General features: G+C 34.1%; 1 protein-coding gene across 5 annotated transcripts in view; it reads left to right on the forward strand.

The window, feature by feature from the left end:
• The window catches only part of LOC119081938 (protein numb), a 48,131-nt gene that overhangs the window by 18,508 nt on the left and 16,947 nt on the right, over positions 1–12,676 (forward strand). The window lies entirely within an intron of this gene.

A 12,676-nucleotide genomic window follows, 5' to 3' on the forward strand; every position in this document is an offset into this window, starting at 1 on the left:
ATTCGAGACGAGTAAAATACAAATGAATCTTAATGAATTCGATTAAGAAACGAAGTGCAGTGTTATAGCTCTTATAGCTCTACGATTTTTTTGTCACGAGAATCTTGTTTCAGTTTGCTTAAGTAAATAATGGAGCGTAAAACAACATTCGTAGATATTTTTGAACTCACACCACCAAAACCATAAATCGAAAAAATTGTTTCTAATATTAGTTGTTCTCCGATCGATAATTATCACAGACACTCAAATTCGATTCCAGTTGTAATGACGATTACGTTGATCACGTTTTCTTCTCATATTGATATTTCATTAACAAACAATAAGGTGGTAACACTAATTCAAGGAACCTACACACGATTCACATGCAGTAAAATACAATCTCGAATTTTATGAAAATATATACATTCATCGGAAACTTATAACATTTTATTTAACCAACACTCGTAGCTCGACGAGAAGTCTAAACATTTTTAGTTCATGTTTTCTGTTGCTGTTAACTTGCTCAAACAAAACAAAAACAAAAAAACTGGTTGGTCAGCCATAATGCCTGAACACTCAGTTCTTCGTCTGCAGACCCGAGAACAAAGTGTGTGCAATTCAAGTGGTTTTTTCTCGAACGTGTTGCTTGGAATTGGCTGTGTGTATTAAATTCGCACCCATGAAAGTAAATGCAAACTGGTAATATATTCAATAATCGCGACCTTCAAGTCGTCGCGTATATATATGCAGGGTTGTTAGAGTTATAATGCAACAAAAGAATGGTTATTATGGGAAAGGTGTACACGATGCAATGTGACTGCAACATAATTTTTAATTGTTGCTTGAATGCGAGGCTAATTTGAATTTTTCTTCTGTTAAATTACTTTTTGAGAGCAGAGTGCATGTCTCGTAGTTTATCGTTCGATCATTAGGTTGTGGCAAGAGATTTCAGATCTTTGAATTGAAGTCATGGTTTCGCAAGCCAAGATTCATTGTGTCAATCTTTCAATATTAAGGCAGAAGAGCTGCGGGAAAACCGGAAAACCCGATTTTCTTAAATATTTTGTTTCGTCTCGTCATTTAAATATCACACACCATTAGTTGGCAAAACAAAACAAAAACACTGTTCCGGTAACATGATTCCAAAGCAGTTAAAGCAGTTTCTGTTGAGTCGCTACATCGTTTATACACCAAAAAGTTAGGTGGACTGGACACGCAAAACAAAATTAAAGAACGTAAAACTCAAATTTTTTGTTTGTTTTGGGTCTTAAAACAGTCGGGGCCTGTGCACCTCCTAGACTAAAGCAATTTAGTTTCGTCTTTCAAATTGTCTTAGTGGCGTGTGCTCGTCTAGTAAATGAAATCCAATCTTTTTGACATTTGTTTGACTGTCTTCACACACAAAACAACGGTGTTCACAGAATAGATAGCATAGCCATCAGTCATATAACATGGATCTTATTCTTAGTTTTATCGAATAAATTGTGTTGCGTTGAATATCACCAATAAAATTAGTCTTAAATCAAATCAAATGACTACGCATATAACAATGACGAACAAATAATACTTGTAATGTCGTCATTAATCCGTATACGCAAATTATTGTGTACTTAAGCTGTGTGGAATGTGTGAAAATTTCTGAATTTGTTTGCTGATCCGGCTGTTACTGTTAAGAAATTGTATGGTACGCGATAAGACGGAAAATGACAATAATTTCAAGTTAGTTGAGAGCCGTTTTTCGTAATTTTAATTAGCAATTCTCTTGTCGTTCATCTTCGAAGTCGGATTAGATACTTTCCATTTTGATTATTTTTTTCTTTTTCTTTCTAAAACGTCTATGCCATACCATACAAGTGTAACACGATTGTTATGTTTAAATATATAAATTTCTTTGATAAAAAATATTTTATCTGCATCGAGTTTTCAAGATACCATTTTTTGTTGAAAATGCTTAAGTATTAAATTTGTCACGTGTCTTTTGTCGTCATTTTTAACCATCACAGCAGTGTGAACAGCAAAGCAATATTTTAATGTAACACTGTAGTTGTATTACCTAATCACACAAGAAACACACCACTTGACTGTTCGGAAACATTGTTTGTTTAATCGAAAGATTGATAATTTTCACCATGTGATTAACTTTGGAAATCACTGTCGGTCGTATTTAATGTAGGATGCAATAATATCTCGATCCGATGAACTTTTCTTTCACGGATAATCATCTGTTATACACAACGACGGCAGCAATATATTATGATATGCTAGGACTTTCATGGTAGCAGGACATTTCTGCACAACCAATATCGTCAGGAAAGATATTATCGTTGAGAAAACGATCATATCGTTTACTGTACGATAATAAACCGCACTGGGCGATAATATCCAAAACTTACTTGTGAAACTAAAGAAGTACTAGATTTGGTATCTACCACTGAGGCGTACACTTACAGCAGATGAAAGGGTAGATCTAATACTTTATCAGTACATGCAACGGACTAGTAAAGATGTACGGTTTATGTGGTTTCGATATTTTCCAACTTATTACCATGCCAACGGAAAAGAGAATCCTAGTCAACCAACTCATATTTGAAATTACAAGCGAAATTTCAATGAATATAACAAAAATTCTTTTTTCAATGAAACCTATCAGAACCACCTGTTCTACGACTTTGCAGATATCAGCAGGGGTCGTTATTCTCATTATCAAGATTTCATAAATCAAGATGAAACACTCTTGCGGTACACATTTATTTAAGATCTTAAATTGTGATGAGCTTGTTGTTTTATGCAAAAGTGAGACTGCACAACAGGCCACAAATTTTTTGCTGTAAATATTTGCACAGTCTTTCAGTTCTCTCGGTTAATTGTTGTTTGTTTGGAATGTTTGGAATGAAGGTGTTTTTTCCACTTTTTTGAGTATTGACTATGAATATGACCTCGATCCAGTCCGGTACTGTGCGTGTATGACTACAGAATTGCGACCCAGTTGTTGCCGGTCTCATTTAAATAATGACTCGATATTAAATATCGATTATAAAAGCTCGGACAATGAGTAGAAGTACGCGTTGTTGCAGGGTCACTGATAAGATAGACAGACAAACAATCGAAATGGCGTTATCTATGAAAACGGAAAATTGAATAATGTTTCTATAAATTCAGTCAATTCGACGATATTTTTCATTTTGTTTAATAAAGTTCTCGATCGAATCAAAGCAGAACAAAAATGTGACCATATCAGGGGTAAACAGCTCCTGAAAATCCTCGTTAAAGGTTACAGAAATCAGTAGACTCCACAGAGATCCCGAGAAATTTTCGGAATATTTTTCATCAAAATGAAATTCACAGTTCTACCCCTCTTGTACAATGGTTATTTGTTTACCAAGAGAAGAAAATATAAAATGCCATCAAGAGCGAAAGTTTGCGGCCAGAGCGAAGCGAGGTGAACAATACAAATTTTCTCACCCCAATTGTCATCAGTAAAACCTTTTTCTCCACCTTCTCATCGTATTTGCGGAAAGAAAATAAGGTTATTCACGCCGCACGGATACAAATATAATTTTTTTCTTTATTCGTTTAAAATGCCATCTCAATCTCTAGCTGATCATTTGCACACACTGCAAAAATTTGTTCCGAATTATTCCTTTGTTAAGTAACCCAAAAGCATTGAGAATTGAGACATACGGCTATATTACTCACACCTCGACCTTCTCCACTTTAATTCGCGTAAATAACATTTTAATTGTAAATTCATAAAGTCAGCTCTTTTTCTGTTTGAATCTGGATGTTGAATGTAAATAAATTTTATTTTTAATTTTTATTTGTCTGTTAGCCAAACTAAACTCTATCTGCAATGTAATTAAAAGATACCTTTGCTTGCCTATCATCGTTTTTTGGCAAACAAAATTTTACAACTTTACACGACTCACAACCATAAAACGTTGAAGAACAACCTTCTTTCCGCTTATATATTGTTGTCTGTTATAATCTTAGATTAGATCATTTTACAATGAAAGAGTCTCACTTTAATGATAAGACATCATTTTGCACAAATTAATATCCGTCAAATATGCAAATCTTCTATTTTGATAATGACACCAGTCGTAAAATGGATTTTGCTGGAATTTTATTGTTGCGAAAATCAAATATATTCTGTTTCTATACTCTATACGACTATAGAGCGAATGGAGCCATAAATTAATGATGGATCGTAAAGTGTTACGTGACTTGATTCTCGGTTTTATAGTGTAGGCATTGTTGCAGATATTATTTCTCTGCTAATTAAATTGCTGAAATCTGTTGACTGCGATTGCTAATCTGACTGCAATGGTTTTGATCTGATATTGAAAGTGATAACGGATCTTATATTGCTCTCTGGACCATCCGAAATTATAGCTGCACGTAAATCAGCATTGCGAATTTTGCATACTAACAAAAGCTCTACATGTTTTACGATAGGAATGATTGAAGTTCCCTCAACAGACGAGGTATGAATTAAGTGCCCAATAAAGTTGTGTGAAGATTTTATTACAGTTGACTTCAGGGCCTACTTTTTAGAAACTTTTAGAGAAAATCGAGAAAATCAAAAAACTTTGAGAAATTCAAGAAACTTGGAGAAATTCAAGAAACTTCGAGAAATATTTCTTAAATTTCTCAAAGTTTCTTGATTTTCTCGAATTCGAGAAATTTCAAGAAATTCCAGAAAATTCAAGAAATTCGAGAATCTTCGAGAAATTCAAGAAATTTCAAGAAACTAATTTCTAGAGTTTCTTGAAGTTTCTCGAATTTCTCGAATTCGAGAAATTTTAAGAAATTCCAGAAAATTCGAGAAATTTCGAGAAATTCAAGAAATTAGTTTCCAAAAAGTAGGCCCTGGTTGACTTGTTGTTAGTTTACTTCCGGAACGGCAGCATTTGTAGTTTTTGTTTATTAGAAGTTTCGTTGAGAGGAGACATTTCTTCACGGTCCGTATCGTCAGTATCGATAATCGTCATCTGAAACACTGAACGATACTATCGTCCACTGAACGATTAGCATAAAAGCATCAGGAAGAACGCATACGAAATTGGATTTAGAATAATAAAAGAAATGAATTTTCGAGTTCACCATCTTATACAAGTGAAGCGAACGTTGAACTAATCATAAATGTTATTATTTATGAAGAAATAAAACATTTCCAGAAACTATTTCCATTGCTCAATGCCCTATGCTATAACATAACAGCCGATTTACAGTTACACTATAAGCAACGATGGATACAAAATACAATTTATTTTCCATTAACTTATATCTGAATCGAAGTGGTTTCCCTTCTGGAAAGGTCACTTTTATCAATAAATCGGAATTTCAACTCTTTCCAATGAAACCGTACTGCCTCACATGTATTTAAATACACCACCATGTCATGACATTATAATGTATGCTAAGTAAATATAGCGAAGCAATATTGTTTACTCATCGAAAAAGCATTATATTCCACAAAAATATGCTAATCAGTTTTTGTGGTAATATTTTCATTCATGTAGAGTTTATTAGTAGCAGCACGTCCGTACGATGTGTTGTAAAATTTTACACAACACTACACACACACATACTAATCCACGCCTTTTAATTGACAAATATTTTTTTTTTTTCAAAAAAATCACAGATGAATCAAATCATGAGTCAGCGAGTTCAGGTAAAATCTGAACTTTCGACTACTAATTTTCGACGTGATTCATTGTTCAGAAGTTTTACGATCAAAATGAACCTGGACACTGTAGCTATTATGCAATAAATAGGTTAAGAGCGAGTTACATTACAAAATGTAAATATTTATTCAGAAGGTCTGCAGAGCGGACAAACAAATATTTTGAGATTTCAGTAAAATTTGAAGAAAAAATTGTTTCACAATTGAAGTAAAATTATTTGATTAATCAGTTATCAGTTACCGGTATTTAGCTGTTATCGATGACAACGACAGGTTTTGGGTGAGGCAACAGAGTAGCTAAATAGCAAAATGTATGTTAAAACTAATGAAGTAATAGATTTGGTGGACTGTAGACTAAGACTAAGTTTGAAGGAAAATGGCCACGACGACAGCCGTCCTCTATTTGCGCCACAAATGTTTCTCAATAAAAGCTTTTCCAGAAAGAAAATTGGTGAAATTATACCCTGTCACTATGCGAAATAACTTTTTCGTCCACGAACTCATGTCTGCTAAATCTGCTACTTCTTTCGTTCATTGTATTCCCTAGTCTTTGGTACACAATCTTCTACTTTATTCCTTTTCACATATATACATTTGACCAGGGGTCATCGCTAATGCTGTTAAGAACACGGTGATTTCTTGAAAATTGTTGCTATTCCATTGTCATGTTTGTGTTTCATCGGTTAATCACCGCTGTTACTGACACTGACATGCATATTCTCTTAAATTAATTGTACCACAGTGGAATATCTTCAACGTTCATGTTTTACAACAACGTAGTGATAACATCATGGTGCAGGTGACTAATGTAGTATCGGTGTTTCAATTGTGTTCATCATTTAACTGAGACATTGGAGAGTATAATTGGAAAAAATAATTGGGAAAATTGAATAAATCTTCTGAATAACACAGTCTGCAAGATGCAAACCATGGTTTCCGAGGATTTCCACATTAAAAACATATTTTACTCATAAACTGACTTATAATTTCGCTTCAAAAGATGAAGCAGATGTTTAAAGCATTTGAATCATGCGCCATATATCGAACAGCAGATGTAATATACATTCACATTGTTCGAAATCCGACGAGACTCTATAGCATTTGAAGTGTATTTCATCGTATAGGTATATAGCCATTACCTTTGTGTTAATATTCTCTTTTTCTTTGCTTCATACATCGTCAAAACGATCATTAAATAACATTCGTTGAGTTAACATTGCTACATCTGCACGTAATGCGGAAGATGGAAAATTATTAAAAAGAAAAACCATTTCGATTTGACGACACTTGCGAAGAGAAGATGTTAAACAAAAAAATTATGACGTTGCACTGTAAACCACCAATTCCAAATAATTCTAATATGACACCCGTCCAGGTACATATATTTAAGTGTAAATACCAGAAATACCTGATTCGTATTCTTGTTTATTGGAAATGGTAACATCACTTCTCGCATTCAACACAATCTCACCTACACTTCGTTCCATGTGTATTGGCTGTGATTGTGGTTGTAAATGGCAAAAGGTTGACAACTTTTAAATTGACGTTTATTACGCGTTTTTAGTTTTCGAATGAAAATTGCATTAATTTACTTCTTTAAAAAAAAAAAAAACGTTTTCATTAAAAACATTTTCGATATTTTTTTCTCAATCCGATCCGTTCCAAATTTACCGTATTTGCTTTCAAGTGAATCGGACAAAATTACATAGCCCAATGTACCGAAGAAAATACACAAAAATTAGTTATTAAATGGGATGGGAAACAAATGAATGATAAATAGTATATTTCACAATTTTGCGCTGGCTAAATCATTATGAATGTATGCACGAGAGCTCACGTATACAGCGTATACACGAGTATATTGGGTGGTGATGATGCAGTCATAAATTAGATGAGATATGCTGATGTTACATTGAAAGGTAACTCAACTGGAGTGAGTATCTTTCCATTCCTGCATGTCCAATCTGATTCATTTTCTTTCGAGGGATTACTAGGAACAGAGTTCTTTTCGATAAGTGTAGAGTGGGTAGAAGAGGTCAATATCATCAGAAACGATATTATCGTTTAAAAAACTGCAATATCGCCCTGTGGATGATAATATCGTTTTTTTGCCGATCATATCAAAAAAATCAATCCTGACGATATTGACAGTGTACAAATGTCCTGTCACCAGTGTGCAGGGTCGTCTATCCGAGACGAAGGTATACAATTGCACTGGCTGAAAAGCAATTACTGAAGCAAGTTTCTCAAAAATACATGAAAAAGTTTGAGGGATTCACAAAAATGTTTCCGAATTAATGAATTATGTAGCAGCAGCAACCAATGTACTCTGTTTTACTGCCTACCACATGCAAAAGTTGCATTCAACATAAAAATTCACGAAACTGTAAACGCGATCATTTTCACAGTGGGTAAATTGTTGTGTAATGGTCACATTTCTCATGGAGACAGGCCGTAAATTAATTTACAATTTTCACACTATACGGTGTCATAAACTCTAGCTAACGTTCCTTTTGTCGAAAATTGTTTTATCAAATGAAGTAGCAGATTCGATAGCTTTCTTAATAATGTGCTTGCCGTCCGGAAAAGATGAAATAGTTTATGGTTCACCGACCAGACTCCCATTGAAATAGCTACCATTATAACATCGACAACTCGTCAGTAGACTTCATTTCCAATCAAGCGAACTAACAACAAAACAACAGCAATATTGCCAACCGTAGCTAAATTCAAAATCATAAATTCAAACGATTCATTTTTTTCGTCGCTCTATTCAATCCGCACCATTCAGTTCAGTTCATTCAACTCAATTCAATATTACAGCGAAGAATTACGATTTACGGTCTTAGAAATGATGATGAGATGTTATAATAATGCATATTGTGTGCTGTATAGACGTGCTTAATGTAATTTTTTCGGTAATGATGCATTGTGTACCACTACCTACCTCGTGTATTTATGGCTTTACGTCAATTCGTATCACTGCGGAGGCGTTCGATATATATTTATGTTTACGTCCAACCCTGGTAATTATTAACGTTAGAACGAAAGATAATGACCGGCAATGCTTTATGAAAGTGTCTTATCATCGAAACCAAATTGATTTTATGTTTGGCTACGTTTCTGATGAGTAATACAATGTGTGTTTCAGGTGTGCGTTTGTCATACATAAATGACACTTGCACGCATTGCTGTTCCAATAACATAGACACAGTTTAATTTAATTTATTCTCTCGACGAAATGAACCTGATGTGTAAATTGTAAATCGGTTTTTATGTGGGCCTTACATTCGAATTGGAATATTTTGGAAACAATTCAGTCGGGTCGATAATAATGTACCCCACGACGGGAATATGTTGGACACAGTTCTACATTTAAATTGGAAATAATAATTCGATCAATAAATTATTTGTGAATTCTATATTTTGTGAGAAACACTTCGATGGACTGCAATTATTGAGGCTAATTGAGCCTACATTTTATCCGAGCGATATTGTAGTTGCCATCTAAAACGTAACGAAACAAAAAAATGTATTTCTTTTATCTAAAAAAAACAATTTCCATATTTTAATGCTATTGTCGTTATATGTAAATGAGCAGCAAAAATGTCGGTAATTAAAATTATGAACTATTCGAAATAACCTTTCGGTTCACGGAGACAATTTATTGAAACATTCAGAACCATTGAAATTAGCTATTTTCATAACTAATTAGTAAATGGGGTTGTTTTGCCCACAAGATGTGACATTTCCGATACGAGCGAAGCGAGTTCGGCAACAAATCGTGTGCGCAAAACAACCCCATTTACTAACGTGATAGCTACAAGACTTTTATCTACTGCAATGTCCAAATATTCATAATTTTTATGCAAATCCACATCAATCCGTAACTAACACAGAATCCTACTACACATAATCGTGCATTTTATGCGCCGAAATTTTCGTGTATAAATCGACTGGATATGCTAGATGATGTTGTAGATTGTGAATATTTTGAACTTACGGTAGATAAATGTATTATGACGGGTAGAGCCTGGATCAATACTAACTATAATAAAATATGAAAGCAAAATAAAATGATCGAGTCTGGTTTTTGACAATTGAATTTCAAACACCAGACTCGATCATTTTATTTTGCTTTTAACTTACAGTGAACGACATCTCAAATGTCTCACTGTCATTTTTTTCAGAGAATGTCATTGTGAATTTGCAATGACACAATAAAATTCTCAGAAAAATTTGTCAGTGAGACATTTGAGATGTCGTTCACTGTAATGTAAATTTATATTTTGTATCTACATTTTGCGTGAGAAGAGGTATCTACATTTTGTAGCGATAAATCTGGCGAAAAATTATCGACTCGGACGAAGAATGCGATGTATATGTCCGCCCCATTTCCTATACGTGATGATTATTATGTATTATCGACAAAATATGTACTTTCTGTGTATTACAATTACATGCATGCGGTCGTTATATACATCGTATTCATAATTTCTAATCATCGCTAAAAAAGTGTGGATAAAACAAAAATGTAACGCTCTATTTGAACGGTACATTGAGTGGGATGAAAATAGTAATCCCTTAACGCTTCTATGTAAAAAAAAGATATTCTCCCATGTACCGAGGATGCGGCACGTGATCGATATTATTTTTTCCATGTACACAAATTGTGTATTCAAATTATCATGTCCGGAGCGATAGCGGAGGACTTGACGCAGTCTAACTTCCAAAAAAAGAACGAAGAAAATTTTTTGAGACGCGGCAACTATATATAGGCGAGAATTTAAGTTTCTTTCCTTTGGCCTGTATCACCACAAATCCTATTCTATCTTATTCGCGCTTCAAATACGAGCAAAACGAGCTATCACTCGACTATGTAACTTTAAAATTGCCGGAGATACATCGTTTTGAAGTTGGTCATTTTGATAGAAAATGCACCAAATTAACGTTTTCCAAACAATCAAAATCTTTCAACTTACTCTGTATGTTTCTATCTATCTGTCTATCTGTCTATCTATCGACGGTCGATCTCGGAAACTAGTCAGCCAATCTCCATGAAATTTTGCAGGAACCTCAGGGTGGGCATAAAAATGAAAATGTGATACCCCACTATCCCAGGAAAAACCAGAATTTTGTTTTATTGGCCTCGAAGTGGTTCCTGAGTGTGGTTTTCGAGGGTCGGGAACGGCTGTAGCTTAGCTGTATTGAAACCTACAGAGGCGTGCGACCCATCAAATGAAAGGTATTCATAACACGATTCGAACAAAAAAATAATTAAAAAAATCGGGGCAGATTCGTTTGAGCTAGAGTGATTAGAGTGACCAAATTTTGAGCTACTCGAGCGTAGGATGAAAGGACTAATATTTTTTTTGGGTTATGAGAGATAGAGAATTACTTTCTTCGGCAAAGTCTCAGAGTTTTACGAGTAGAACAGAGTGGCATATGTGAAAAATGTCGAAAGTTGGAAATGGGTGGGTCAATTATGTTTTTAGAGGTATTTCTTGAATGGTTGCAGATAGAGAGTTACTTTCTTCGGCAAAGTCTCAGAGTTTTACGAGTAGAAAAGAAGGGCATTTGTGAAAAATGTCGAAAGTTGGAAATGGGTGGGTCAATTGGGGTTTTAGAGATATTTCTTGAATGGTGGCAGATAGAGAATTACTTTCTTCGTCAAATTTTCGATTTTCGTCTTTCGAATTTCGTCAAATTTTCGATTTTCGTCAAATTTTCGATTTTCGTCAAATTTTCGATTTTCGTCAAATTTTCGATTTTCGTCAAATTTTCGAATTTCGTCAAATTTTCGATTTTTGTCAAATTTTCGAATTTCGTCAAATTTTCGATTTTCGTCAAATTTTCGATTTTCGTCAAATTTTCGATTTTCGTCAAATTTTCGAATTTCGTCAAATTTTCGAATTTCTGTTATAAACTGTTATAAAAAGCAGTGTTCTAAAACTTCTAAAACGACTGATATCCCAACAAAAATCTCTTCGAGAAAAGTGTGACGCAGTCTTTGAAGTACAATTTCTAAAATGAATGATATCGCTAGAGTTGACGCTTTCAGCTTCGTTACGCAAAAATTAAATTTTACACCCAATTTTAGTTCAAACAAGCTGGCTTAGCTTTTCTCATCATCTGCCAAATAATTTTTACCAAAAAAAATTTGACTGGAAACAACCAAAATTTTACCAAAAAAATCTGCGTCGCAAAGTGGCAAATGTTCAGGAACAGACCAGCAAGAAAATTTATCTGCCACATGCAACGCAGATTTTTTTGGTAAAATTTTGGTTGTTTCCAGTCAAATTTTTTTTGGTAAAAATTATTTGGCAGATGATGAGAAAAGCTAAGCCAGCTTGTTTGAACTAAAATTGGGTGTAAAATTTAATTTTTGCGTAACGAAGCTGAAAGCGTCAACTCTAGCGATATCATTCATTTTAGAAATTGTACTTCAAAGACTGCGTCACACTTTTCTCGAAGAGATTTTTGTTGGTATAGGATTTTATCCTGGTATAACAGCGACGACGAGTTATAAGTATAAATTAAATGCTGTGCGTATAAAGGACTATACATATTGAATGCTTTGTTAGATGTATAATTATAGACAGTCATCGGTGTCTATATAGAAACATTCCCCAGATACGATCACTGATTGAATTATACATTCAAATTGAGCGTAATAGCATCATGAGGAAATTTATTTTTGATATCAGAATATCGTTGCGGATTGTACCAGGGCAAATTTTTGATAGATTTATTTGGAATAATTTACCGAAGTTTTCCAAAATGTGCAAAAGTTACCAATAATTGCAAAATTTTGAACAATTTTGATAAGCTTTGGGACATTTTTCCAAATAATGTTACAGTTAGATGCAGTGAAATTTCAGCATGTATCTGATTCAGCTGTGTTTCAGCTGATGCACACATACAATTAAAACTGTTTATACGGTTGAAGCTGCTACACTCCGTTTAGCTCCTTTTCAATCGTTTAAAGAGTAAACGGAGAGGAAACGGAGT

The sequence above is a fragment of the Bradysia coprophila genome, unplaced genomic scaffold, assembly GCF_014529535.1.
Source record: "Bradysia coprophila strain Holo2 unplaced genomic scaffold, BU_Bcop_v1 contig_373, whole genome shotgun sequence".
Classification (NCBI taxonomy): domain Eukaryota; kingdom Metazoa; phylum Arthropoda; class Insecta; order Diptera; family Sciaridae; genus Bradysia; species Bradysia coprophila.